The sequence below is a fragment of the Adiantum capillus-veneris genome, chromosome 15, assembly GCF_014529385.1.
Source record: "Adiantum capillus-veneris isolate H3 chromosome 15, ASM1452938v2, whole genome shotgun sequence".
Taxonomy (NCBI): Eukaryota; Viridiplantae; Streptophyta; class Polypodiopsida; order Polypodiales; family Pteridaceae; genus Adiantum; species Adiantum capillus-veneris.
The window spans coordinates 67,579,554-67,606,387 of NC_140945.1; the positions used below are offsets into that span (position 1 = coordinate 67,579,554).

At 43.3% G+C, this 26,834-nt stretch overlaps 1 pseudogene; it reads right to left on the reverse strand.

Moving 5' to 3' along the window:
- Nucleotides 1-22,182: 22,182 nt before the first annotated feature.
- Nucleotides 22,183-23,225, reverse strand: LOC147440825 (uncharacterized; annotated as a pseudogene).
- Nucleotides 23,226-26,834: the final 3,609 nt, after the last annotated feature.

Below are 26,834 nucleotides of genomic sequence, written 5' to 3' on the forward strand. Positions count from 1 at the left end.
GTGGTTATGGAAGCAATGAGGGTTATACAGGTGGTAGAGAAAGAGGCATGGCTGGAAGAGGGGGTATGTTTCAATGCTACAATTGTGGTGAATGGGGTCATAAAAGCCCTCAATGTGACAAGCCAAAGAGAATGGGTGGCGACATGTTTCCTCTTCCTCCACAAATTCCTTCTCGAGTTCAAGATTATGGTATTGATATTAGAGGGGAAGCAGGACCAAGTGGATTGACAGCAGAAGAGAAGGGCAAAACAAAAGTGGTAAGCATAATCCGTTTGGAGAAGAAAGAGGATGATTGGGAGCTATGGTCATGCCTGTAGGTAAGAGGGTTACAAGACATCATGACATGAGTGATGCAAGTCCTAGCCATAAAAGAGGGAAACAGGTTGAAACAAGTACAAGTAAAGAGAAGAAGAAGAGAAAGCCCAGGAAACATTACAATACATCCGACTTTCCTTTGGGAGAAGGGAAACCAAATTATAGTTTAAGGGCTGATTTAGTGGGTAGAAAGGCTGATGTTACCTTTGGGCAACTCATGGAGATGTGTCCCAAGTTAAAGAGGCAATGGAAGCACGTAGTCAACCCCATGAAGAAGGAACCTGCAAGGGGGTCAGTGAGAGTCTTGTCTTTGAATGAGCTACCTGATATATCTCCTACTATGGATGCATGGCATAAGAGGAAGTGCATTGGAGAGGCTTATATTGATGGAGGTGCACAGGTATGTGTTATTACTCAAGCTTGTGTATCAAAGTTGGGACTCAACATGGTGAAGAATTCAGGTTTTCGCATAAAGCTTGCCAACCAATCAAGTGTGAGGTGCTTGGGAGTTGTAAAGGACTTGGAGGTGGATGTATTTGATGTTAAAGTGCTGGTCAATTGCCATGTTATGCCCGCGGGTATTGGTGCTTTCCCTCTCATCCTTGGAAGACCATGGTTACAGGCAACCAAAGCTATACAGGATTGGGGACATGGTACCATCACTCTCTACAATAGAAGGGGTGATAAGAAGAGGTTTGACATGGCTAGCAAGAAATATTTGGATGCTGATTTTGATGAGAAAAGTGATGAAGAAGAGTACTCAAGTGAAGAAGAAGACAATGGGGATGAGGGCAGTGAAGTGGAAGATAGCAGCGATAGTGATCTAGATGTTTCCTCCTTGTTTCTTGAAGAAGAGCATGATGAGAAACAAAGATTTCTTGGCCTTATGGAGAATGAGGATATCTCTGGTCCTTATGAGCAAATTGAAGAGCTGATGCAACCCAAAGTTCAACCTAATGTCAAACAGGAGCTGATACAAGGTATGTTGTCTCCCGACTTGGCTAGTCATGAGAAGAGTGAGTACCTACATATGATACAACAATTTCCCCATTTATTCATCACTTCTTATGAGGAAATTAGAGGCTTTAAGGGAGAAGAAATCCACATTCCAATCAAGGAAGGAGCTCAGCCCGTACGCCAAAAGCTAAGGAGAATGGGACAGGTACAACTTAATGCTTTAAAGGAAGAGGTAGACAAGCTTCTTGAAGCAGGTTTCATATGTCCTGTGAGCACTGCAGAATGGGTGAGTCCTGTTGTTGTCACACCCAAGAAGGATGGAAAGTGGAGGATATGTGTTGATTTTAAGCCTCTAAACGCAGCCATGAAGAGGGATCCATATCCTCTTCCTTTCATAGATGACATACTTGATTCTATTGCAGGGCATGAGAGATATAGCGTATGTGATGGATTCTTTGGATATTTTCAGCTCACCTTGGCTTTGGAAGATCGAAAGAATACCACATTTATCACGCCATGGGGATGCTTTTGTTATTGTGTGCTTCCTTTTGGTCTTATGAATGGCTGTGCGTGGTATCAAAAGCGCGTCAACAAGGTGTTCTCTCCCTTTCTTGGCAAGTTTGTGAAGGATCTTATTGATGACTTTTGTGTTTATAGCTCTAGAAAGGATCATTGTGCAAAGCTTGGGATGGCATTGAAGCAATATGATGAAAGTGGAGGTCAACTCAACCCAAAGAAATGTCATCTTGCTCAACCAAGAGTGACGTTTTTGGCGCATATGATCTCAGAGAATGGGATTGAAGCGGATCCTGACAAAGTGAAGGCTTTGGTGCTCCTCCCATCACCTAAAGATACAAAGAAACTTTCTACTTTTATTCAAAAGGTGAAGTATATGGCAACGTTCATTCCTTTGTCCTCTCAACTTCTTTATCCTCTACAACAAGTAGCAAGGTTGGATCCTCTACAATGGACAAATGAATGTGAAGAGGTTTTTCAAGGTATCAAAGAGGTTCTTGGTTCTCTTCCTGCTATGCAAGCTCCTAATTGGGATAAGGAGTTTTATGTGAATCCATCAGTAGGTGAGGATGCTATTGGAGCTATGCTTCTTCAACGAGGTAACAATTCCCACTACATGAAGCCTATCTATTGTGCTAGCAGGGTGAAGCTAGAGGTGGAGAGAGGCTATACTAAGGTGGAGCTCATTATGGTGAGTGTGATTTATGCATGTAGAAGCTTTAGGCACTACCTTCTCCCTAAACCATTCACATTCCTCACTAGCTACACTCTTCTACCTCAATTGGTGAATAGCCCTACTTTGTCAAAGAGGCTCATGAAGTGGATTGTGGAGATACAGGAATTCCAATTCTCTTTTCTTGTTGAGGAGAGTACAAGGGCTACATTGGCTGATTTGCTTACCTATAAGGAAAGCCCTCTTCTTCTTAAGGAGGATGCAGTGAAGAAGCAACACATGGAAGCTCCTGACATAGACAATGCCTATCTATTGTTTTTTGATGGCTCTTACAGGAAAGCGCATGGTGAAGCTTCAGGAGGTGTGGTAGTTTATGATCCTCAAGGTGCTTTGGTAACCAAAAGGAGTTTGAAGCTTACAGCACAAAGCAACAATGAAGCTGAGTATGCTACTTTGGAGAAAGGTCTCAACCTTTGCCTTGAGCTTGGCATCCGTCGTGTGAGGGTAAGAGGTGATGCTCTTTTGGTGGTTAAGCAAGTACTTGGGGTGTGGCAAAGTAAGAATCCAAGGCTGAAAAATATGTGTTTTCAAGTGAAGAATCTGCTTAAGCATTTTGAAGCTTGGAGTTTAAGGCATGTGGACAGGTCTCAAAATGAAGAAGCACATGGTGCAGCGCAAGCTTCAATTGGGCAATTGTATGTGATAAGGGCTGATTCTCCTCTTTATTTGGGAAGGGAAGCTTTAGAGAGGGAGGAAGAGTTTCTACAAACAGGTATGCTTCCATCATAGTTGGAAAAGCCAAAAAAGTACGCCTTCCTACGTCGTGCCAAAAGGTATGTTCTACTTGGTGATGCCTTGTATATGAAGGGGGCTGATCTTGTGATGAGAAAAGTGCCTTGGAAAGAGAAAATTTACAAAATTTTAGAGGAGAATCATGAGGGTTCTTGTGGTGGTCACTTTGCATAAAGTCTTGCAGGAGGGTTATGTGTGGCCAAGTGTTCAACGTGATGTTCATCATTGGTGCAAGTCTTGTGAAGAGTGTCAAAGCATGGCAAATAGGGTTCTCAAATCAGAAATTAGAGGCACCATTGTGGCTTATGATGTGTTTGAGAAGTGGGGTATTGATGCAATAGGTCCTCTACCTATGACAGCTAGAGGCAAATGTTACATACTTACTGCTGTTGACTATCTATCCAGGTGGGCCGAAGCCAAAGCTGTTAAGCACATCACGAGTAAAGATGTTTCCTTATTTATATATGAAGATATTTGCTACAAATTTGGCATGCCATTGGAGTTACTTTCTGACAAGGGTCCAGGTTTCAGGGGAGAGTTGGTGGATTATCTATGTGAAAAGCTTCATGTGCATCGCAGGTTTACTACTCCATATTATCCCCAATGCAATGGCATGAATGAAAGGTTTAATGGAGAGCTCATAAGGATGATTACAAAAATGATAAGAAACAATGTGAAGACTTGGGATTTAGAGCTACCTTGTGCTCTATGGGCTTATAGGACTGCCATCAAATCAGGTACTGGTTTTTCTCCCTTCCATCTAGTTTTTGGCAAAGAGGCTTTACTTCCTATTGAGGTGGAGATACCATCCATAAAGATGATGCTAAAGCTTGAAGAAGAGCCCAAGGATGCATTCAAGGAAAGACTTTTATATTTGCAATGTGTACAATTGGATAGGGTGTTAGCTTTTGAGCATTATGAGCAGGTCTTGAAGAAGAGTCAAGCAAAGGCAAATGAGAAGGTAAAGAACAAGGACATCAAGAAGGGTGACATGGTGCTTCGTTACAATAGTAATCTTGATAGTACTTTTCAAAAGAAATTTCAAATCAAGTGGCAAGGTCCTTTCTTGGTCTTAAACAGGTTTCCGAATGGCACATATCAGCTTGCTGACTTGGATGGTACCCCACATAAAGCACGTGTGAATGGCTACAGGTTGAAGAAGTATATTGCAAGGTTGATGACTGTGATTGAGGATGAGCCTTCTTTTGAAGAATTTTCTGATCATGTGGTTAATGATGAAGATGAGTTGAAGAGTCCCTCATGTGGTTTACAGGATCTCTTTTGTGCTGCTGATCATGAATGATCTGGCAGGCTGGGGTGTGGCAAACTATGTTGGGCGCATTTCTGACACCCCGTTTTTTATAAATTTGTACATATGGACATGACGCCCGATGTCAAAAGGGTGTGTGGGCTTTCTTTTTGTGGGTTTTTTAGCTTGCTTTAGCAAGCACATGTACATGCACTGCAAGTCGCTAGTCTAGTGACAGCTGTCGGGCTACTGTAAGTGCCCATGAGTGAGTTTTTTGAAGTGGCCTTGTATATAACTTAAACTCATGTACAAACTAAAAAAAGTTTAGCAAAAGATCAGAAATTTGCAGGTTTTAGCTCATTCTGTCTCCTTGGTGCTCTTGGATGCAGTTTTTTGCCCCGACTAGCCTTCTCTACGTGTAGTCGTGCTGGGACAGCTCTCTGTTCGCGTCAATTTTGCTCATGGGGGCGTATGGAATCAATCTTAGTCATCTTCAGATTTCTTGCCAGTCATTTTTCAAGCTTTCTCTCAAGCTTTAAAGTGCCCCAATTGGAGTTGTGCTCATCATGTTACAACTAGTTCTCCGCAGGGTTATGGCTATGGCAACCTAGTGGCAAATTGTGTGTAGACAGATTCGGAGGGCATGTATCTATGAATTGTGGAATTGATGTTGAAGTTGTGGGTTTGTGATGTTTGATTGTGTAAGGAGAGGCTCTTGTCTTCATATGCATTGGTCGGCGTGTGCTGTAAATCCGTGCTTTGGCAGGGTTATGCTCCTATGTGACATAGTCTCTTGGGTGGGCGACGGCTAGTAAATTCCCAAGGGTCTACTCCTATTGGACTTGTGGCATGTCAAAAGGATTTTGCAAAGCTTTTGGTGTCTTGTAGTTCTCTTTCAACGCTCTTGGGTGACATCACTATAGAGGTGTTCCAGTTTTCTTGTTTCCCAACAACGTTTATCATCCAGCTTTAGAATAACTAAAGTCTTAGAGAAGTAAGTAAGATAGCATCCCCAAAGTGGCATGCGTTTATCTCACTGTGTAAAAAAACCAATACCGCCTAAATACCCAAATTCGGAGCTTGCAAATAGAACAATTCTACAAGCCATCCATTTATGCCACTCAAAGAGAATAAGATCTTAGTATGTAAGGTTAGCATTGTCACTCTGACCAAATTCGGACAGCATCTTGTTTGTAAAACGAACAAATTTTCAAAATTTCAGTATGTGCCATCTCATAGTGAGACCCTCGACGGGAGGTTTACGGCTTACGATACTGGCATACACCCAAGTTCCTTCTTTAATTTATAAAAAAACCACTAAATCATAGCTTTTTCAATGCATTAAAAGAATACCAACACTTTCCTCCCTTTCTCATAAGGTAGTTATAAGTTTATGCATTTGGCAAAAAGAACAATTGTACAAAAAAGCAAGATTGCTACCTTTATCAAGACATTCTAAAACAGATTTTAAGGCTAGTTCAACACCTGCTTTTTTATCCTGCCATGTAATACTTGAGATTTTTATAACTTCAATGATTTTTTCACACCTTATTCTTCATACAGAACTGCCAGGCTGTGTGTCATAATGATCATAGTATATTAAAAAAATATTTTAGCATTCTGGGTATGTTTATCAACATATTTCAAAATCATGACTATCTTGCCTATTATAATCCAAATTCTAAGTAGGTGCAGGACCACCTACCTGTGCTGTAGTCGAATGTCTCCTTGAGTCGTGTGTTGATATGTTGTATGAGACATGTGTGGTTGAAGGCGCACACTTGGGGACTCCGTGAGTAGTCATGGGCGAGCCAGCCATTTCTGAGTAACTAGGGTAAGCCGAGGGAGATACCTTGCGAGTAAACCAAGTACCTATCATGCTTAAGAACAAGCAGATTGCATGTTGCATGTGGCAACCCGTAATCATATGCAACTGTGACCCTACGTGTGGTGTGTGGGTATGTGTGTTCGCAGGGTAGCCACTCCTGATATGCAAGATATTACTCAGAGCCCCTGTTTTATGCAATCTCGGCGTGTTGCGTCCTCTGTGTACGCCAGAATGTGTGTGTGTGTGTGTGTGTGTGTGTGTGTGTGTGTGTGTGTGTGTGTGTGTGTGTGTGTGTGTGTGTGTGTGTGTGTGTGTGTGTGTGTGTACGAGGGGGAGAGAGAGATCATACCATGCCACAAGCGGCCAAGGCCGACACGATGTAAAGCAATACGCCCTAAGGGTTGTTCCGAAATAGTACTCTTGCCAGCTACGAGTGGATGAGGCAGAGCAGAGAACACGTTACGCTGTTGTGGATCAATGTTCACCGCGATTATGTGTGTGTGTTGAGAAGTATCAGTTGGGCGGCATTAAATCATGACGATGGGGCTTCAGATTCACTCCTCACAAGGCGGATGGACCACACACTCTACGAGATAAGATTACACCGAGAGGCCATTAAGGTAATGCAAACTACTGTATGGACCAAGTGTGCAGGGATATTTGAATGTTTATAAATCTCCAAGTTAAGGAGATAATACTCACATTCAAGTCTCAAATTGTGAGGCTATCTGTCCTCGGATAGCATCGTTATCCCTTCATTACCGGAGAGTATGTTCATACCAGTAGGAACTCCATCTCGGAGCAGGAGAATTGATACGCATTGAAGCCTCCAAGGGACTTAGGAGGTGGGCTAGTAAGGAGAGTGCCACGCGAGAAAGCGAGAAACTCCCAATTGTGCCAAGACTCTGTCGTCAAGATAAGTGTGTGTGTATGTGTGTGTGAGTGAGTGTGTGAGTCTGTTTCTAGGAATCCCGATATAAAGGCCTCTACCTCCAATGATACAAGCATTTTACTTCTAGAAAAGGAAGGTCAGTATTGATCAACCGATGTGTGCATGTATTCCCTCACTGATTGATATCCAAGTTAGGCTTGCCTATGATTTTATTAGGTCAAGTCTATGATGATAGTGTTGCCAGAGGCCACCCTGGAAGATGTAAACATGCATCCGTGTGCGAGATTGAAATCAGTGGATAAGGAGATCAAATATTACCACTATGTTGTGTGTTCAAGATACCCATGGTACCATATGTAGACGAGGGTTTACTACGGCAAGAAGTATGTGTGTATGAGTTAATATAATACAATCCAAGTGATAATGTGTGTGTGTGTGTGGGGGGGGGGGGGGGGGGGGGGGCAACACACAAGCTTGTCGAGAGCTACTTTGCAAAGACTGTTGAGCTCCAAAAAATGTTTGTAGACTAATGCTCAATTCAGCCTTAGCACAAGCCAAAGCTCGTGCACATGTCAAGAGCAGACCGAGGAGGCAACATGGCTCTGATACCACTTGTGACGATGCAAGTGTGAGTGCAGTGCAATTTAGTAGTACATGAGGTGTGGTGGAGCTCTAAGTCAGTAACTTCTCACTTCTCCTTATTCTTTTGTATAAGAAAGAATAAGATAAGGGTTAGTAGATGGGCAGGCAACCCGGCCACTTGGCCTAAAACCCAACATCAAGTCATTAGGGTCCAACCTTACTCTACACAGAGTTTGCACAACGTACAAAGTTTTGATGACGCTTTCCTGATAAAATCCAAAGGTTTTCTTTGGTGTTTGCATTTTCTTGTTCTCCTTGTTTTCTCGAACCCATCAGTGATTCCTCTCGGGTTTGCCTTGAGCTCTTCTTGGATCTGTAGACCTTCCTAAGCATAGGGATGACTACCCCAAAGACCCCTGCTAAAACAAGACTGAGTTTTTTAGTCGTGCTAGTAGCCCCGATTGCATTACTCAGCTTCATCCAGCTCTCAATTCAGCCATGGAAGATAATTTTGAACTCAAAACTCGTCTTAGCAAGTTAGAAGAACACTTCAATTCCATGGTTGACCTGCCACCGACAAGGTAAAGGAGGTTGAGGCAAAGGTTAGCCAAGCTCACTCAGCAACCATCACCAAGTGAAGACTTGTGTAACAAAGGAGCTCTGTGAACGAAGACTTCAAGAAGAAAATGCCCTCAAGGTCCACATTAGTGGGGCTCCCCTCGCCATGGTGCACCGCTAAGAACACCCTTGAAGAAGAAATTACCAAACTCAACGACATTCTTGAACCAGTCAACATCAAGCCAGAGATCGTCCCTTGGATCAATGATACACATCGACATGTGCGTCTCAAGCATTGTGTCCTTACTTTCAAGGACAAAGAGTAACATATGAAGCTTCTACATCAATCCCGCCTCCTCAAAGGAACAAAGCTTTGGATTACCAAGGAGCTGACCACGAATAGACTCAAAATTAAAAAGAACGAGCTCAAGAAGATGTCTGATGCCTGCAAACAAGGTAAATGGGCACTCTATTGAGGTGGTAAAACTATCATCCATGAGTTTCAAACTTCAAATGGGGCTGTCCCATCAACTACTCCCCTGATGCATGGTTTTTAGGACCCCTTCTGAAGATGCAATAAAGGCACAGTCAGTTGTTGGGGAGATGAGGATACTCTAGTCCAAGGGATCTCGAAAGAGAAGAAAAATCTACTTCACAAGCACCAAAGAGTAAAAAGTGCCATGGACAGAAGATACGTGTGAACGAGCTCTTATGCATGCCTACAACCTATATCTTACAGAATAGCCCATTCTAGGTGTGAATTTCTAGTGAAATTTACACGAGGATGTTCGTGTGGACTCACAGCACAGCATACTCCGTTTTCACTTTTTAACCGACAGTAAATATTTTTTACCACAGTAAATATTTTTTACCTACAGTAAATATTTTTCACCTACATGGTAAATACAAATCACTTTTTACCTACAGTAACTTTTTTTATCCATGGTAAATATTTTTTACTGCACCATAAGTATTTGGTAGGTAACAGTTCACTGTTACTAGAAGCATTGATTGGGCATCAACAATGCAGTTACAGGAGGAGAAAAGGGGAAAATCTTATGGTAAAGGTGAGTCAACAGGGATAAAGACTTTTGAGTTGAAAAGAGACATGCTGATTTTTTCAAAGAACACATGTCAAAAGAAGCCATGGTTGAGGATTTTTTGAGAATTTGATAATCAGGAGGACCTAGCAGGTCCCCCCCTGACATGTGCAGAACCTCCAGTTTCAACAGCCACCTAACCTGCTCTTAAATGCTGGTCAAGGCCTTATCCCCATGTGTCACAATCAGAAAAATCAGCATTTACCCTCTCCTCTCACATCACTCTAGAGAATATCTTGATGGTGACATATCAGGTGACCTCAATCTGTTGACCACCCTAAGCAAAAATTAACCCCAATCAGCGGATTTAAGCATGTTTATCCCCAATCCTAAACCCTCTCAGAAACCTATATAAGGAGGTCTTCTCTCACTCAAAAAACAACACTTCACCCACTTCACCAAGCAATGAAGCTATGACGACATTGCTCACAACGAGGAGCTATGGATGGAGCTCTACTCTCTCTCCCTCTAGTATGCTACATTACTAGCCCTAAAACCTAAATAAGGAGTCTTCTCTCATGCTCCATGGTCACCATCCTCGCCATCATTCTCTAAGGTATTGATGTGTTGCTAGTAGGATCATACCTACTTGCTGGGTTGATTGTTTTTTTGACAAGGGATTATGCCATCCTTGGCTTGCTTCTCTATATCCTTGTTATGTATGATCAGATGCTGTTGTATTGTTAAGCTGATGTCTTGTGTATATATATGCTATATAAGGTCCCTAAGCTTCGTTTCTATGTGTTTTGCCATATGTTTTTGATGCCATCATAATGCCAGAAGTCTCACTTGCCTATGTGCACTATGTGTGAGGTCACTAAACCTCTTAATTTAGGGTGGTGCCCCCTTTGTTTTGTTCTTTGCTTGTCTGCATGAGGCGTGGTTTGTGGAGTGTGCATGAGTACAGAGGCCACCCGATTGCACTGCTCTTTTTTCCGCTATCATCCCCCTTAGGTTTTGTTCCTTTATTTTACCCTCCCAATGGACCCTCAGTCCTTAATTGATATGTATCTCATGTTTTCACGTACAAGCATGCCACTGTAATGTTTTGGTTCCCGTCCCATGGGTCGTATATGACCTCTCTCTCTCTCTCTCTCTCTCTCTCTCTCTCTCTCTCTCTCTCTCTCTCTCTCTCTCTCTCTCTCTCTCTCTCTCTCTCTCTCTCTCTCTCTTTGTGTGTGTGTGTAGGGGTGGCCATCTCTTGGAATGCACATGTTATCTCTCGGAGAGCCACCATGTGCATATTCTACTTCTCTTCTCTATTCTACTCTATAACAAGAAGCCACCAAGTGGTGCAAGAAGAGAAAAGTGGGGGAGTGGGATTGGTGAGCCGAGAGGCAGGGACGAAGAGCCGAGAAGTCAACAGGGGGTCATGAGGCTGTTCACACGGGGAAAGAAAGTGTGTAGGTCTAAGTCATGGCTAAAAATGTGAGGGAATCAAGTTCGAATGTGACCGAAAGATGAGCACTCTAGTAATGTGCGGTACTCAGACTCTCGAACTTGCAGTGAGCATAATATGCACAATCAATTTGACTCTTCTTCATTTCCCCAACGCCCTGTCTCACATCAAAGGTAGTGGGAGCTAAGTCGAATGTCTACGATAGTGCGTATTGTTGACAAGGGGATAGGCTCAAGCATGTAAGTGTGAGTATGGTTTCCCCTTTCAGCGAAGAACATGGTTTCGTAGTTGGGGGAAATATGGGTGGTGTAATGTATGAAGTGTGACGCACTGGATTCCTCCCAAGCCGTAATACATTGGTGTTGTAGAAAAGCTTTATTCACTTGCGAGTCAATTGAGACATCGTGTAGCAAGTGTGACGCGTCCCATCTACCAAACCACTTCTTTATGTCTTGCATCCATCCCGTTGTCGGGGGATATGTGTTCGCTACGTGAGCCGGGTAGGCGCCGGGCCTCTTACTGTGGGAGGTGTGAGAGAGAACAAGAAGAAAAGATGCATATGGCTTTGGCAATCACCGTAGTCTTCAATTAATTAATTCAAGCTTTTAGTACAATGTAATCGATAGCCAAGGCGGGCTGTTAGCAGCACCGTCGCTCGGATCATCTGAAAATTAGGAGTTTAAGCTCCCTTTTTACAAAATTAACCGGGCCGTTAACGACACCGGGGCTTAAGATGATGATTAATCAACCTTCGGACTGATGTCGGTGAAGAAATTTTTGCCTGCTGACGAGGAAAATCCTATTGTGTCGATTCTATCTGTTGGATTTTTCTTCAATCAATGTCTATGCCGAAAGTATTTCTTCTCCTATGACTGCTTACAAGCCCTTGTTGATCTCTCCTTGCCTAAGCCGATGAGAAATAGTCTCCTTGGTTGCCTTGGTTGCAAAGTCCTGGCTTAAGCCTTGCCAAGATCGATAGAGAGAGAGCTCGCGCTCCAGAAGTAGAGCACTTCAGGCCCGTGCATTCATTCCATTTTTGTCACCTCAGCTATAGTTGCCCAATCCGGTACGGTTCTGCAATCGACTTAAACTTCAAACGGTCATAACTTCTTCATCGTAGCTCCAATCGATGAGCCGTAAAGACAGGCCGGTAGAGCACTTTAAGCACTGCAGTCCTAGATCATAATATCCCATCTATGTTCACTCCAAGCATAATCATTTTTGGCATCATTAAGGCATGTGTTGGCTCTTTTAAGCCGCATCTGGCATATATTAATCATTAAACTTGGCCTGATATCAAGCCCTGATCACTACTCACTTAATGTGTAGGCTTCAAAGAAGCTTAGCTTGCATTTCTCTGCTCTTTTTCTCATCATGGCAGCGGAGCTGCACGACATCCACCCCCTCTGAACCTGCACAGCCTCCGGTCTGTGCCAATTGCACTTCAATCTGCGTTGCTATAGGTACCTTAAGCTCCTTACCCATCATCAGACTCACGTAACTAATAAACATATGAAAAAAAGTGAGAGAAGGTCTATACCCTATCATCAATTGTCTAGATTAATCATTAGATAGCTGTCCATCAAAAATCTATGAACTAAGATGTTGGGGGATATGTATTCGCTACGTGAGTCGGTCGCCGGGCCTCTGGTTGTGGGAGGTGTGAAAGAGAGAGAACAAGAACAATAGATGCAACTGAATCTGGAAATCACCGTAATCATCAATTAATTGATTAACGCTTGAGTACAACTTAACCTTTCGCCAAGGCGGGCTGTTAACAACACCGTCACTTGGATCATCTAACTAGGACCTTAAGCTCCCGTTTACAAGATTAACCAGGCCGTTAACAACACCGGACTTAAGAAAATGCTTAATCAACTTCGGACTGATGTCGGTGATGAGATTCCCTTCTATCGCTTTATCTGCCTCATTTACCTAATTTTGCTCATTGCCTCAATCGTTATGCTTCAATTATTGCCAAATTCTCTGCAAGCTATCTCTATGTAGCATCCTCTGATCGCTTATGTCGTCCCTTTTATGCTTAATTGAGGGAAAGATTGAGAGAGATCTTTCAACATTCCCCCCGTATGAACCTGCACAGCCTCCGATCTGTGCCAACAGTGTTGGAATTAGGGTTGCAAAGAAACGCACACAGCTTGGAGAAGACGAAGGAAGCTCAAGGCACACAATAGAGAGTGTATTACTTGGTGTGCAATGGAAAGATAGATAGCCCTAGAGTGATGGGCGTATATACAATGCACGGGGGAAAAAACCTCCTAAAGAGGGAAAAAATGCCCCGGCGGTCCTAGTGTGTTCACACACATCACTACCACATGTATATGGTAACAAATCCCCCCTGGAGTGATGCAGTGAAAGAGAGCTGGCACATGAGTAAAGGGAAGTGCCATGCGCTGAGGACAGGATCAGTCCACAAAGGGGAGTAAGCCCAAAGCTTTGCGGAAAGCTTCAAGCTTCTCACGAGACAATGCCTTTGTGAAAAGATCTGCAAGGTTGTCCTGTGTTGGCACATAAGCCAAGCTGATCTCTCCTGCTGAGAGCCTCTCCCTGACATAGTGGTAATGCACCTCAATGTGCTTTGTGCGAGCATGAAAAACTGGGTTCCTCGCAACTGCCAATGCGCTCTGACTGTCAGTGTAGATAGTGTTGGCAGTGTCCTGTCCAACACCCAAATCAGCCATAAGGCGTCTGAGCCATACACACTCAACCGTAGCTGTGAAGACTGCCCTGTACTCAGCCTCACAACTCGAAGTGGCCACAGTAGGTTGCTTCTTGTTCAACCATGATATACATGAACTGCCAAGCATGAAACAAAAACCACTTGTGGACACTCGCGTGTCAAAACAACCAGCCCAATTTGAGTCCGAAAAAGCATGTAAGTCTGGCGGCAATGATCCCCCCTTGGGATAAAACAAGCCAAGATGTAAAGTGCCACTAAGGTAGCGAAAAATCCTCTTGACAGCCTGCCAATGCTTAGACCCTGGGCTATGCATAAATCTGCTGACCTGTGAGACTGCACACTGAATATCCGGCCTCGTGTTGCATACATAAATGAGGCAGCCAACAACAGTTTGGTAAAGAGTGACATCAGCAGGATCGCCAGCATCATGTAGACTCAACTTCAAACCTGTTTCCATGGGAGTGGCAATAGGTTTGCAATCTTCAAGTCTAAACTTACATAGCAATGTCTCTATGTAACTTTTCTGAAACAAGGCAATACCACCATCACACTGCTTAAACTGTATACCCGAGTAATGATGCAACAGCCCCAAATCTTTCATCTTGAAAGTAGCATTCAAATCAGCCTTAAATTCAGCAATATGTCTCTCATTTGGTTTAGTGATCAGCAAATCATCAACATAAAGAACCACGATAAGAAATACATCACCCTCACGCTTTACATACAATGTGCTTTCTGTTGGACTGTTACAAAATCCTTGTTTGACCAAATGAGTGTCAGCTTTCTCATACCAAGCACGAGGAGATTGCTTCAACCCATACAAAGCCTTGTTACATTTGCACACTTTGTCCTCTTGTCCTTTTATGACAAAACCGCGAGGCTGCGTTACATAAACTTCCTCAAATATGTCACCATTCAAGAAAGCAGTAACAATGTCTGATTGATGTACATCCCAACCAAAATGAGCTGCCAATGCACATAGAAACGCACAGTAGTCATACAACAAGTGGGAGAAAAAGTTTCTTCATAATCTATGCCTTTTTGTTGTGCATAACCCTTTGCAACAAGTCGAGCCTTATGGCGATCAATCTCACCATCTAGCTTGCGTTTCAACTTGTAAACCCACTTCGTACCAATGGCCTTTTTGCCAGGAGGCAAATCACATAAAGTCCATGTGTCATTCTCTATAAGTGCATCATATTCTGATTGCATGGCAGCCATCCAATTTTCTGAATTCTGTGCTTCATCAAAAGACAGAGACTCCTCAACATCATGTAAACTAGACACAGCCAAAGCATAACAATCTGATGCATAAGATGCATGGCGAGAGCCTGAACGAGTACGACTAGACAAAGGTGCGTCCAATTTACTGTCACGCAAAGTGTGCACCAGCCATTTTGGCATACCTCTAGCCTGCTCATTTTCAGCCATTTCCTCATCAAGTACATCATGTACATCTGCATCAGTAATAGGCTGATCTAAAACATTTTTAGAAACCCCCATAGGTTGTACATTTGCCTCATTGGAACCTACATTCGTATTTCCACCACTGAAAAGAGGCAACAAAGTGTCATAAATGTCCTGTGAGCTTACATTACTGTCTCTAGTACATGATTGCAAGGGCTGAACAGAATCTTCCACAAACACTACATCCCGTGAAACCAGAATACGTTTTGTTTGCGGATGATACAACCAGTAACCTTTGCTTTCAGCACTATAACCAACAAAAATACATTTGACAGCCTTATCATCCAGTTTTCTACGCTGCACTTGTGGCACCAAAGCATATGCCAAACAGCCAAAAACACCCATGTGCTCAATAGAAGGCTTTCTATCATGCCATGCTTCATATGGAGTAATAGACTGCAAAGCTTTCGTAGGACACCTGTTAAGTACATAAGTGGCACACATGATGGCCTCAAGCCAAAAATAATGCGGCAAAGCTTGACTTTTGACCATACATCGTACCATTTCCGTCAATGACCTGTTTTTCCTCTCAGCAACACCATTTTGCTGAGGTGTATAAGGCACTGTACATTGGTGTTTTATCCCACGACTAGCCAAAAATGCATTAAATTCATGAGACATATACTCCCCCCCTCGATCGGAACGGAGGGTGCCCATAGTACATTTCGAGACATTTTCAGCCATAGCCAGAAATTATTTGAAGCACATAAAAACTTTGGACTTCGCTTTAAGCGGAAATACCCATGCATGCCTGGAGTAATCATCAATGAGAGTCACGAAGTACAGGTAATTGCCCAAGGACGGAGTTTGCATGGGCCCACAAACATCACTATGCACAAGCTGCAACCTGCATGTGGCCGGGACTGAAGCATCCTTTGGAAATTTAGAACGCTGCATCTTACCCAAAATACAGCCTTCACAAACATGTTTGACAGGTGCTTCAAGAGGCGGCAAAGAAGCAACCATATTAGATTTCTGCAAACGCAGCAATTTGGCAAAATTCAGATGACCAAAACGTGCATGCCAAAGTTTTGCATCTGAAATAGCCCTTGAATCTGCAACAGCATTTGCAAAATTTTGTCCACACTTGTCATACAAAGTGAGTTTATACAGCCCACGGCACAAAAGCCCAGATACAACAATTTCATCACCAAAACTGAGATCATGAACTGTACATCTGTCATCCACAAATTTGACTACAAGTCCAAGTCTAGCAAGTGCGGATACAGACAAGAGATTCTTCTTGATCCCAGGTACATAAAGTGCATCAACAAGTGTGAAGGAACTGCCATTAGCAGCAGTGAGCACAATCTTTCCAACTCCCTGAACTGGATAAGAGGCGTTGTTGGCACAAGTGACTGAATTTCCATGACGGACAGACTTGAGAGAGGTAAACAATTCACGATGTGAGGTAATGTGCTTTGTAGCACCACTGTCGAAATACCACACATGTGAATCTGCAGCAACTGACAAGCATGCATCATGGACAGCAGGATTGTAAGTGCACTCTGCGCTAAAAGCCCATTCTGCATCAACATCAGCAACATAGTCTCCTTTCACAGAAGACTCAACAATGGCTGCATATGTAGTGGAACCAGAATTTGCATTGGAACCACCCTCTTTCTTCTTAGCCTCTTTGGCCTTCAACTTAGGACACGACTTGATCAAGTGATCATTGGCTTTACAATAATGGCAACGCATCTTCTTTTTTCCCTTATCACCAGAATTGCCAGACGAAGTACTGCCAGCAGAAGCATTAGGAACAGAATTTTTGCCACTCGCAGCAGAACCATAAGAAGTGGCTGCATTGCTATTACCACCCTTTCTTTGAGAAGCAATAAAAGCCTGTTCAACTGCACGTTGTCTAGTCCTGTTTTTTCTAGACAGTGACTCTTGCAATAGCAATGTGCATAATACATCAAACTTGACAACTTCTGGATTTCCTTGGGTCATCAGTCTCCAAGTACTAGCAAAAGTCTGGTAGGAATCTGGTAAGGCATCAAGAATAGTCCGCACAAGGGAACTGTCTGAAATGACTTCACCTGCAGAAATAAGCTGCTCATTGATATCATTGACACTAGCAAGGAAAGTGTCCATATCATCTTCCTCATGCATAATCTTCGACTCCAGCTCTTTACGCAGCAAAGCAATTTTAGCCTCATTGCGGCTTGCATAAAGACCTGCTAAAATATCCCAAGCCTGTTTTGCTGATTTTGTTGAACGGATGTGAGGAACAATGGTGCGCTTCACAGACAACGCAATCAATGCATGAGCCTGCGCATCCTTAACATCCCAACGAGCTTGTTCTGCAGTAGGCAAAACAACTCTAACAGCTGCAATCCTTGTAGCAAGACCTGCAACATCTTCAACATCGCCTACATCCTCAGAACCAGGACGTACATCAATGCCCTGCACAATGTTCCAGACACCCTTTGACACAAGAACATGTTGCATCATATAAGCCCACATAGGGTAGTTGTCCCCATCCAACCTGTCCTCAGCAGCAAACATCTTGAACACATCTGTGTTGTTGTTGTCAGCCATGGCAAATGTTGCACCTGATGTGAAAACTGCCTGAAAATAGGAGAAACGGAGCGGGAACAACCTGTGCTATATAGCACAAACCGTAGAAGACTATAAGGCACCTGTTATGCAGAAAACGGCACTGACAGAAATTCTGCACAAAATGACGAAATAGCCTCTGCAGTACTTCCTGTAGTGGAAATGGAGGCCGAAATGAGCCCGAATCAAAATTCTGAGCAGACCAAGCTCTTCAAGCTCTCCCAAATTTTTTGTCGACCTGCGAACGCTCGCCAAAGCTCACTGAAATCGGAGAAAGTGAGAAGGCGTGTGCTGGAGCAGCTGGCGACTAAGCCCGAGAGGACGTGACCTGCTCTGATACCAATTGTTGGAATTAGGGTTGCAAAGAAACGCACACAGCTTGGAGAAGACGAAGGAAGCTCAAGGCACACAATAGAGAGTGTATTACTTGGTGTGCAATGGAAAGATAGATAGCCCTAGAGTGATGGGCGTATATACAATGCACGAGGGAAAAAACCTCCTAAAGAGGGAAAAAATGCCCCGGCGGTCCTAGTGTGTTCACACACATCACTACCACATGTATATGGTAACAAACAGCACTTCAATATGCATCTGCTACAGGTACCTTAAGCTCCTTACCCATCATCAAACTCACGTAACTGGTAAACATATGAAAAATAAAATAAGGTTTATACCCTATCATCAATGTTCTAGCTTAATCATTAGGTAGCTGTCCCTCAAAAATCTCTGAACCACATCTGTCGTATCTTCAAAGCATTCAATTATGGATAACATGTTTAGTGAACCCCGCCAGACTCAAGTGCTCCAGTTAATGATGCACACGGCTTGACCATTAAGCTCTCTTTAAGGAACCCTGTCAAGCTCAAGTATGCCTTACTCTGTCTGCACACGAAATGGCCGTCAAGTCCTTTACTTCAAGTTCTGTTAGCAGAACCAACTCAAAAGATGTGAAGATACTTCATCAACTGTCCAAAGAAGTCAACTGGAATCCAGCCATGTAATCTTATTGAATGCATAACCAAAACTATTCTGACTCAACATAAATCTAGAAAACAAAACTTTGTACCATGCAACCTGCTACAACAGGTAACTGGTACTCTTCAAATCTGCAACAATTGGCACTTTAGTAGCCCCCGGGATCAAACGGGAAACTTATCATTTGCCCCATTGTGAGCATTCCTTTAAAAAATTTGTACCATCCTCCAGGATAGGGATAATACAAGAGTTTCCAATCTGTAGAGCATAAACACAAATTAACCCACAAATCTTCATTCAAACCGCCTGGATCATATGGCATATAAGTCAATGGCCCAAGATCATGCATATATCTATCACCTCCTGGGTCAAAAGCTAGCTAAAAATCCCCTACATCCTAGTTAGCAGATGATCCAAGTGACGGTGTTGTTAACAGCCCGCCTTGGCGAAAGGTTAAGTTGTACTCAAGCGTTAATCAAATAATTGATGATTATGGTGATTTCCAGATTCAGTTGCATCTACTGTTCTTGTTCTCTCTCTTTCACACCTCCCACAGCCAGAGGCCCGGCGACTGCCCGGCTCACGTAGCGAACACATATCCCCACCAAGATGTCGGGGGATATGTGTTCGCTACATGAGCCGGGCAGGCGCCGGGCCTTTGGCTGTGGGAGGTGTGAAAGAGAGAGAACAAGAGACAATGACAGCTCTGCCAATCACCGCAATCATCAATTAATTGAATATTACTTTGAGTACAATTTATCCTTAGCCAAGGCGGGCTGTTAACAACGCCATCACTTGGATCATCTGCTAACAAGGAGTTTAAGCTCCCGCTTTATAGTATTAATCGGGCCATTAACGACACCGGGCTTCATAGAATGATTAATCAAACATTAGCTTATGACGGTGATGAAAGTTCTCTTCTGCCACTTTAACTGCTTCTTCTACTTTCAAGATTTTGCAAACCTCATGTAAGTTCATTCTCTCGATCATCATGCATCAATTATTACCAACTATGCTGCAACTCCCTGCTTTGTGTGGTTTGTCATGTCTTAATTGCCGCTCACAAGCTTCAACTTCCGTCTCCAATCAACTTGATTTTGATTTCCATCAGACTCTGTATGCCCTTGCTAATTTCCCCGTTTGCTTGTAAATCTCCTTCTCGCCTTTGCCTGCTCAAGCCTGGACCTTGATCTGCCTTCTCCTCTTTGGATTGCTCTAGCTTCGCTTGGAATGTCTTCTTGCCTCAGCTTGCTTAAGCCTTAACAAGCATTTTGCTCAAGCTCTCTTGCTTAAGTTCCTACGGGCTTCTTGCTCCTTCGACCAAAGTTCACGCTCTTTCTTCTTTGCTTTGCTTGCTTCGACAAGCTTCCTCGTCCAAGATCCTTCGGCCTCGTCCCGAGAGAGAGAGAGAGAGAGAGAGAGAGAGAGAGAGAGAGAGAGAGAGAGAGAGAGAGAGAGAGAGTGGCTTTAGCCTTCGTTCCGCGCTTTGGTAGCCAAGGTCGAGAGAGAAAGAGAACTCCTTGCTTTGATTGGAGATCGAGAGAGAGAAAGCTCGCCTTGCTTACCCTCCTCTCCTCGCCTTGCTTTTCCTCGTTAACTCTCCATGCAACTCCGCATGCAAAAATCCGCTATTAATAGCTCCCCCCCCCCCCCCCCCCCCCCTAGCAGTAGCGCCGCCGCTACTGACGTGGCACAGGAGCGGCCGCTATGACGTGGCAATGGCGACATTTGACCTGCGTGAAATGCGCCGCGAGTGGCTCCAAACGGCATCGCCCATGCTAGCTGAGAAATTCTCGTCTCTCCAGTGCGCTCATTGGAGCACCCCCGCAGCCTGTGCATCTCTCTTCCTCCCTCACGCTGCCTGCTCGTCGCCCCTCTCTACGCCATGGGCTCTCCCCTATTTTGTTCACACTACCCTTTTAAAATAGGGTGGCCATTGGCCATGCCCCTTAATTGGGCGGCCTTATGGCTTTGTAAGCCATATTAGGCATACTCATCGGCCAAAGCTTGCCACGCTTCTCCATCGGGCAGCCATAGCCCCCTTGGCTTCCGGGCAGCCTTGCCACTTGGTTAAGTTGGGTGGCCCTTTAGCGGCCGGCTTCCCTCGTAAGGGCACCACATTTGGGCATACATACTGAGTAAAGCATCGACTGAATATGTGTCATTTTCAAGTAACCCACTTGTTCTTAGCACAGTCTTTAAGTGAGCTCACAAAAGAAACACACAAGTGAGTTTCTCGGCACAATATATTTCTCCAATATCCATTATTTTGTATATTTGTTCAATCAAAGCATTATCAAATGTATACATCTCGACCCCGATAGTGTCGAGCATGGATCCATCAGCATACCCCTCTCTCAATGCACTACAAGTGATGACATTCTGGACAAGATTAGCCTCGAGCACCTATCCTCGAACCCTGCCAAGGCTATAAAATTCCCAGATGGTACTCCGACCGAGTGGACCGAACTGGTACGGAGCCGGCCCCCAATAAATCTTTAACGGCTAATATCTTGGCAACCGGAACTCCGATTGTTGCTGATCTGAAAAGACTGACGCGCTCCACAAAGTGAGCTCTTCAAGCCCGCGCATTCATTTCAATTCTGTCAGCTCAGCTGTAGTTGCCCAATCCGGTACGGATCTGCATTAACTCAAACTTCAAACTGCCATAACTTCTTCACCGTAGCTCCAATCGACGAGCCGTAAAGACAGGCCAGTAGAGCACATTAAGCACTACAGTTCTAGGTCATAATCTCCCACTTGTGCTCACTTCAAGCATACTCATATTTGGCATCATTCAGGCATCCGTTGGCCCTTTTAAGCCGCATCTAGCATACATTAATCATTAAGCTCGGCCTATTAACAAGCCCTCATCACACTAACCATTAATCAAGTAGGCTTTCAATAAGCTTGATCTGCATCTTCTTGGCATATTTCTTAGCATGGGAGCGGAGCTGCACGACATCCACCTCCTCTGAACCTGCACAGCCTCCGGTCTGTGCCAATAACACTTCAATCTGCATCTGCTAGAGGTATCTTAAGCTCTTTTCCATCATCAGACTCACATAACTGGTAAACATATGAAAAATTACATAAGGCTTATACCCTATCATCAATGTTCTAGCTTAATCGTTAGATAGTTGTCCATCAAAAATCTCTGAAATGTATCTGCCGTAACTTCAAAGCATTTAATTATGAAAAATCTGTTTAGTGAACCCCGCCAAACTCAAGTACTCCAGTTAATGATGCACACGGCTTGACCATTAAGCTCTCTTTAAGGAACCTTGTCAAGCTCAAGTATGCGTTACTCTGTCTGCACATGGAATGGCCATCAAGTTCTTTACCTCAAGTTCTGGTAGTAGAACCAACTCAAAAGATGTGAAGATACTTCATCAATTGTCCAAAGAAGTCAACTGGAAGCCAACCATGTAAGCTTATTGAGCGCATAACAAAAAAAAAACTCTTCTGACTTAGCATAAATCTAGGAAACAAAACCTTGTACCATGCAACCTGCTACAACAGATAGCTGGTATTTTTCAAATCTGGAACTTGCACTTCAGTAGCCCCCGGGATCAAACGGGAACTCAATCATTCGTCCCATTGTGAGCATTCCTTTTTTTTAAAATTTGCACCATCCTCCAGGATCATAGGGAATATAAAGTAACTGACAGCAATGATAGCTAGCATGATAACCTCCTGGGTCATAAGGTAGTGGATGATCATATTTCAAGTATATTGCATCTCCACAAACTTTCTCATAGCATAGGAACAAAAAGTCCCAAATTCCCATCATAGCAGAACCCAGAGGCAAAATGGATTCAATCACTATGGTTTCCAAAATATCAATCTTCATTTGTGAGTCATTGAATGCCATCACTTCATTTGATACCACAAACGCTGCATGGCTGCCTTCTCTAGTAGGAACAAAATCCTCTAGAGCCTCATCCAGAAGAAACATAAGCTCTTCATCATATGTTGCAGGATGTTCTTCACTACTCTTGTCACAAGCAGAAAGACATCTAGCGCATCATCAAGCAGATCCATAAGCTCCATATCTTCCTCCTTGGAAGAACCACCTAGTTTCTGAGTCTTATCACAGGAAACCTCATCTCTTGTTTCATACATAGTCACGAATTGTTCTGGCAGCCTCACACTCCCATTCAAATATCTTTCCACTTCAATAGCACAAGTCTCAGCATGCATTACAAAGATAGCATCAATTTCTTTTTCCATAGCATCATCATAGCAAACCCTGTAACCTGTAGAAGTCATAGACTGATTATCATCCATCACCCCCTCTGAATATGCATCTCCATAATCATAATCTTTGTCTTGGTTCACATCAAATACATATGGTTGAGCATCAAATACATCTACATCATCACCAGTGTCCTGAAATGCAGCCATAGACATGAAACCCTCTTCTATAGCATCATCCAAAACAATTGCTTTTGCATGTAATGCTGCATAAGCATTCTCTTCATGTTCTACACCCAAAGAGCACTCCAAATGGGCATCCACATCACATATTGACTCTGACAAACATGTTTCTTGATCACTGCTAGCAACTATGCTTGTATGCAAACCATGTATTGGCTCTGAGAAACCTGCTTCCTCATTTATGTCACTTTGAGAGGATATGATTGCATGCTTAGCATCCATAGAGTCATATCTGCTTTGGAATAAAGAAGACAATCCCAATCGAGCATAAACAGTATCTGCTATGAAATCATCATCTGCATGTAATAATGTCTCGTCTTCCAGAAGACATGCATCAATAATAGATTCTAACTTAGCTCGGATAGAATATTGATCACCTGTATGATATGCTTTTTGCATTAAGAAAAATGGCTCCTCATCTTGTCTGCTTTCAATTTTTTGAAGCTCCAGGTCTTTATTCACTGAGATCCCCTGTAAAATTGCTTCTGAAAAGCATCCCAATTATCTGCATATGTTCTTGCAATAACTTGAACTTGCTCCTTAATATTGTCACACACAAGCTGTTCAAACTCTGCAATCATCTGAACTTTTGGCACTCTTTCACGGTTCATTTCTTGCTCATAACACTCTAGGTAGCCTTTTGGATCATATTCACCATCAAACATTCGTCTTTCATTGCATACTGCATCCAATGCTGCATTTAAAGCTTCTTCTATCTGCTTCTTTGTCTTCACGGCTTCTACTTCATGCAATGATCCTTGCATCACTTGCATCATCTTGGAAAAATCTGGAACTCCTGATTTTCCATTAGAAACATGTGTGATAAATTCTTCAAATAATTTCTTCATCTCCGCTGGAATCTCCATCTGCATCTCCCACCCCGGCTCGTTTCACGTCGGGTTCACCAAAGATGTCGGGGGATATGTGTTCGCTACGTGAGTCGGGTAAGCGCCGGGCCTCTAGCTGTGGGAGGTGTGAAAGAGAGAGAACAAGAGACAATGACAGCTCTGCCAATCATCGCAATCATCAATTAATTGAATATTACTTTGAGTACAATTTATCCTTAGCCAAGGAGGGTTGTTAACAATGCCTTCACTTGGATCATCTGCTAACCAAGAGTTTAAGCTCCCGCTTTACAGTATTAACCGGGCCGTTAACGACACCAGGCTTAATAGAATGATTAATCAAACATTAGCTAATGACGGTGATGAAAGTTCTCTTCTGCCACTTTAACTGCTTCTTCTACTTTCAAGATTTTGCAAACCTCATGTAAGTTCATTCTGTCGATCATCATGCATCAATTATTACCAACTGTGCTGCAACTCCCTGCTTTGTGTGTTTTGTCATGTCTTAATTGCCGCTCACAAGCTTCAACTTCCTTCTCCAATCAACTTGATTTTGATTACCATCAGACTCTGTATGCCCTTGCTAATTTCCCCGTTTGCTTGTAAATCTCCTTCTCGCCTTTGCCTGCTCAAGCCTGGACCTTGATCTGCCTTCTCCTCTTTGGCTTGCTCTAGCCTCGCTTGCAATGTCTTCTTGCGCCCTCAGCTTGCTTAAGCCTTAACAAGCATTTTGCTCAAGCTCTCTTGCTTAAGTTCCTACGGGCTTCTTGCTCCTTCGACCAAAGTTCACGCTCTTTCTTCTTTGCTTTGCTTGCTTCGACAAGCTTCCTCGTCCAAGCTCCTTCGGCCTCGTCCTAAGCTCGAGAGCGAGAGAGAGAGAGAGTGGCTTTAGCCTTCGTTCCTTGCTTTGGTAGCCAAGGTCGAGAGAGAAAGAGAACCCCTTGCTTTGATTGGAGATCGAGAGAGAGAAAGCTCCCCTTGCTTACCCTCCTCTCCTCGCCTTGCTTTTCCTCGTTAACTCTCCATGCAACTCCGCATGCAAAAAGCGCTATTAATAGCTTTCCCCCCCCCCCCCCCCCCCTTAGCAGTAGCGCCGCCGCTACTGACGTGGCACAGGAGCGGCCTCTATGACGTGCCAATGGCGACATTTGACCTACGCGAAATGCGCTGCGAGTAGCTCCAAACGACATCACCCATGCTAGCTGAGAAACTCTCCTCTCTCCAGCGCGCTCATTGGAGCACCCCCGCAGCCTGCGCATCTCTCTTCCTCCCTCACACTGCCTGCTCGTCGCCCCTCTCTACGCCATGGGCTCTCCCCTATTTTGTTCACACTACCCTTTTAAAATAGGGTGGCCATTGGCCATGCCCCTTAATTGGGCGGCCTTATGGCTTTGTAAGCCATATTAGGCATACTCATCGGCCAAAGCTTGCCAAGCTTCTCCATTGGGCAGTCATAGCCCCCTTAGATTCCGGGCAGCCTTGCCACTTGGTTAAGTTGGGTGGCCCTTTAGCGGCCGGCTTCCCTCGTAAGGGCACCACATTTGGGCATATATACTAAGTAAAGCATCGACTGAATATGTGTCATTTTCAAGTAACCCACTTGTTCTTAGCACAGTCTTTAAGTGAGCTCACAAAAGAAACACGCAAGTGAGTTTCTCGGCACAATATATTTCTCCAATATCCATTATTTCGTATATTTGTTCAATCAAAGCATTATCAAATGTATACATCTCGACCCCGATAGTGTCAAGCATGGATCCATCAGCATACCCCTCTTTCAATGCACTACAAGTGATGACATTCTGGACAAGATTCTCCTCGAGCACCTATCCTCGAACCCTGCCTAGGCTGTTGATAGCCGTTTTTTGGCTCTCCGTAATTGCCATAGTGATTTATCCCACCCTACCAAATTCACCCAAACGCTATGGCTATCCCTACCATTTCACTGTAAATAGGCGTGTGTGGGTTAGGGGGCTTTTCCTATATCTTCTTAAAATCCTCAGCTAGCTAGTCACTGGGCTAGTTGAGTCAAAAAAATAAAATATATTATGGCCCATTTGTGTGTAAATATTGCATTGTATATATGGCCTAAATGTAAGGATTTTTCATAATTATTTTGGTATTTATTTAAATATTTATACTTAGGTGTGTGTTATTTATGCTATGTACATTGACTCACCATTACCATATTTTTTCTTACCATTTTGCATACTCTTTATTCCATATAAAAATAATTTCATGCAAGCGTCTCTTATTTTTGGTGTAACTCCATCCAAACAAAAATCCAAAAAAACTAGTTCTATTTATGTGTATATTTTTTCACTATTGTGATTTTTTTCTTTCTACATCTATTCTCTATTACTCTCAAAAATTAGACCACCAAAAATATTCATCTTTTTATGGTAGACTTATAATGAGAGAGATTTATTTTGACCCCTTTATATTTTTTCCACCTATATTATTTATATTTGACATGTACATATTTTTAGACCCCTCAATATTTGATTTTTTTAGTTGTACTATTCATTTATATCATGATCTCAACAATATCTTCAATTATAGACCTACCAAATAAGGTCAAGGGTATGTAGAATGCATGCATGCACCATGGGGAGCTCACTCTTGGAGGTATTCAAAAGAATCATCCAAAGAAGGACCTCACAAGGACCTTGTGCAGTGGAAAAAACAGTCGGTTTTGCTGAATTTTTAAAGATCACATGCTCCCTGAATTTGAAAAGGTGATACAAACAAAAATTGTAACTCGTGAGCTGAACTTTCACCTCAAAGTTTTTCATATTTTTTTGAGCTACGAACTGTGAGCTATGATTTTATTGGTGGACCCCAGTTTCCCCATGCTATGCAGCCACACTCCCTCTTCCACTTTATCATTTTCCTCTTTCACACACACTCCTCCCTCTCCTTCCCACTCCCAAACCTGCAACTCCCATGTCCTAATTCACCCTCTTCACCATTGCCACATCTCTCA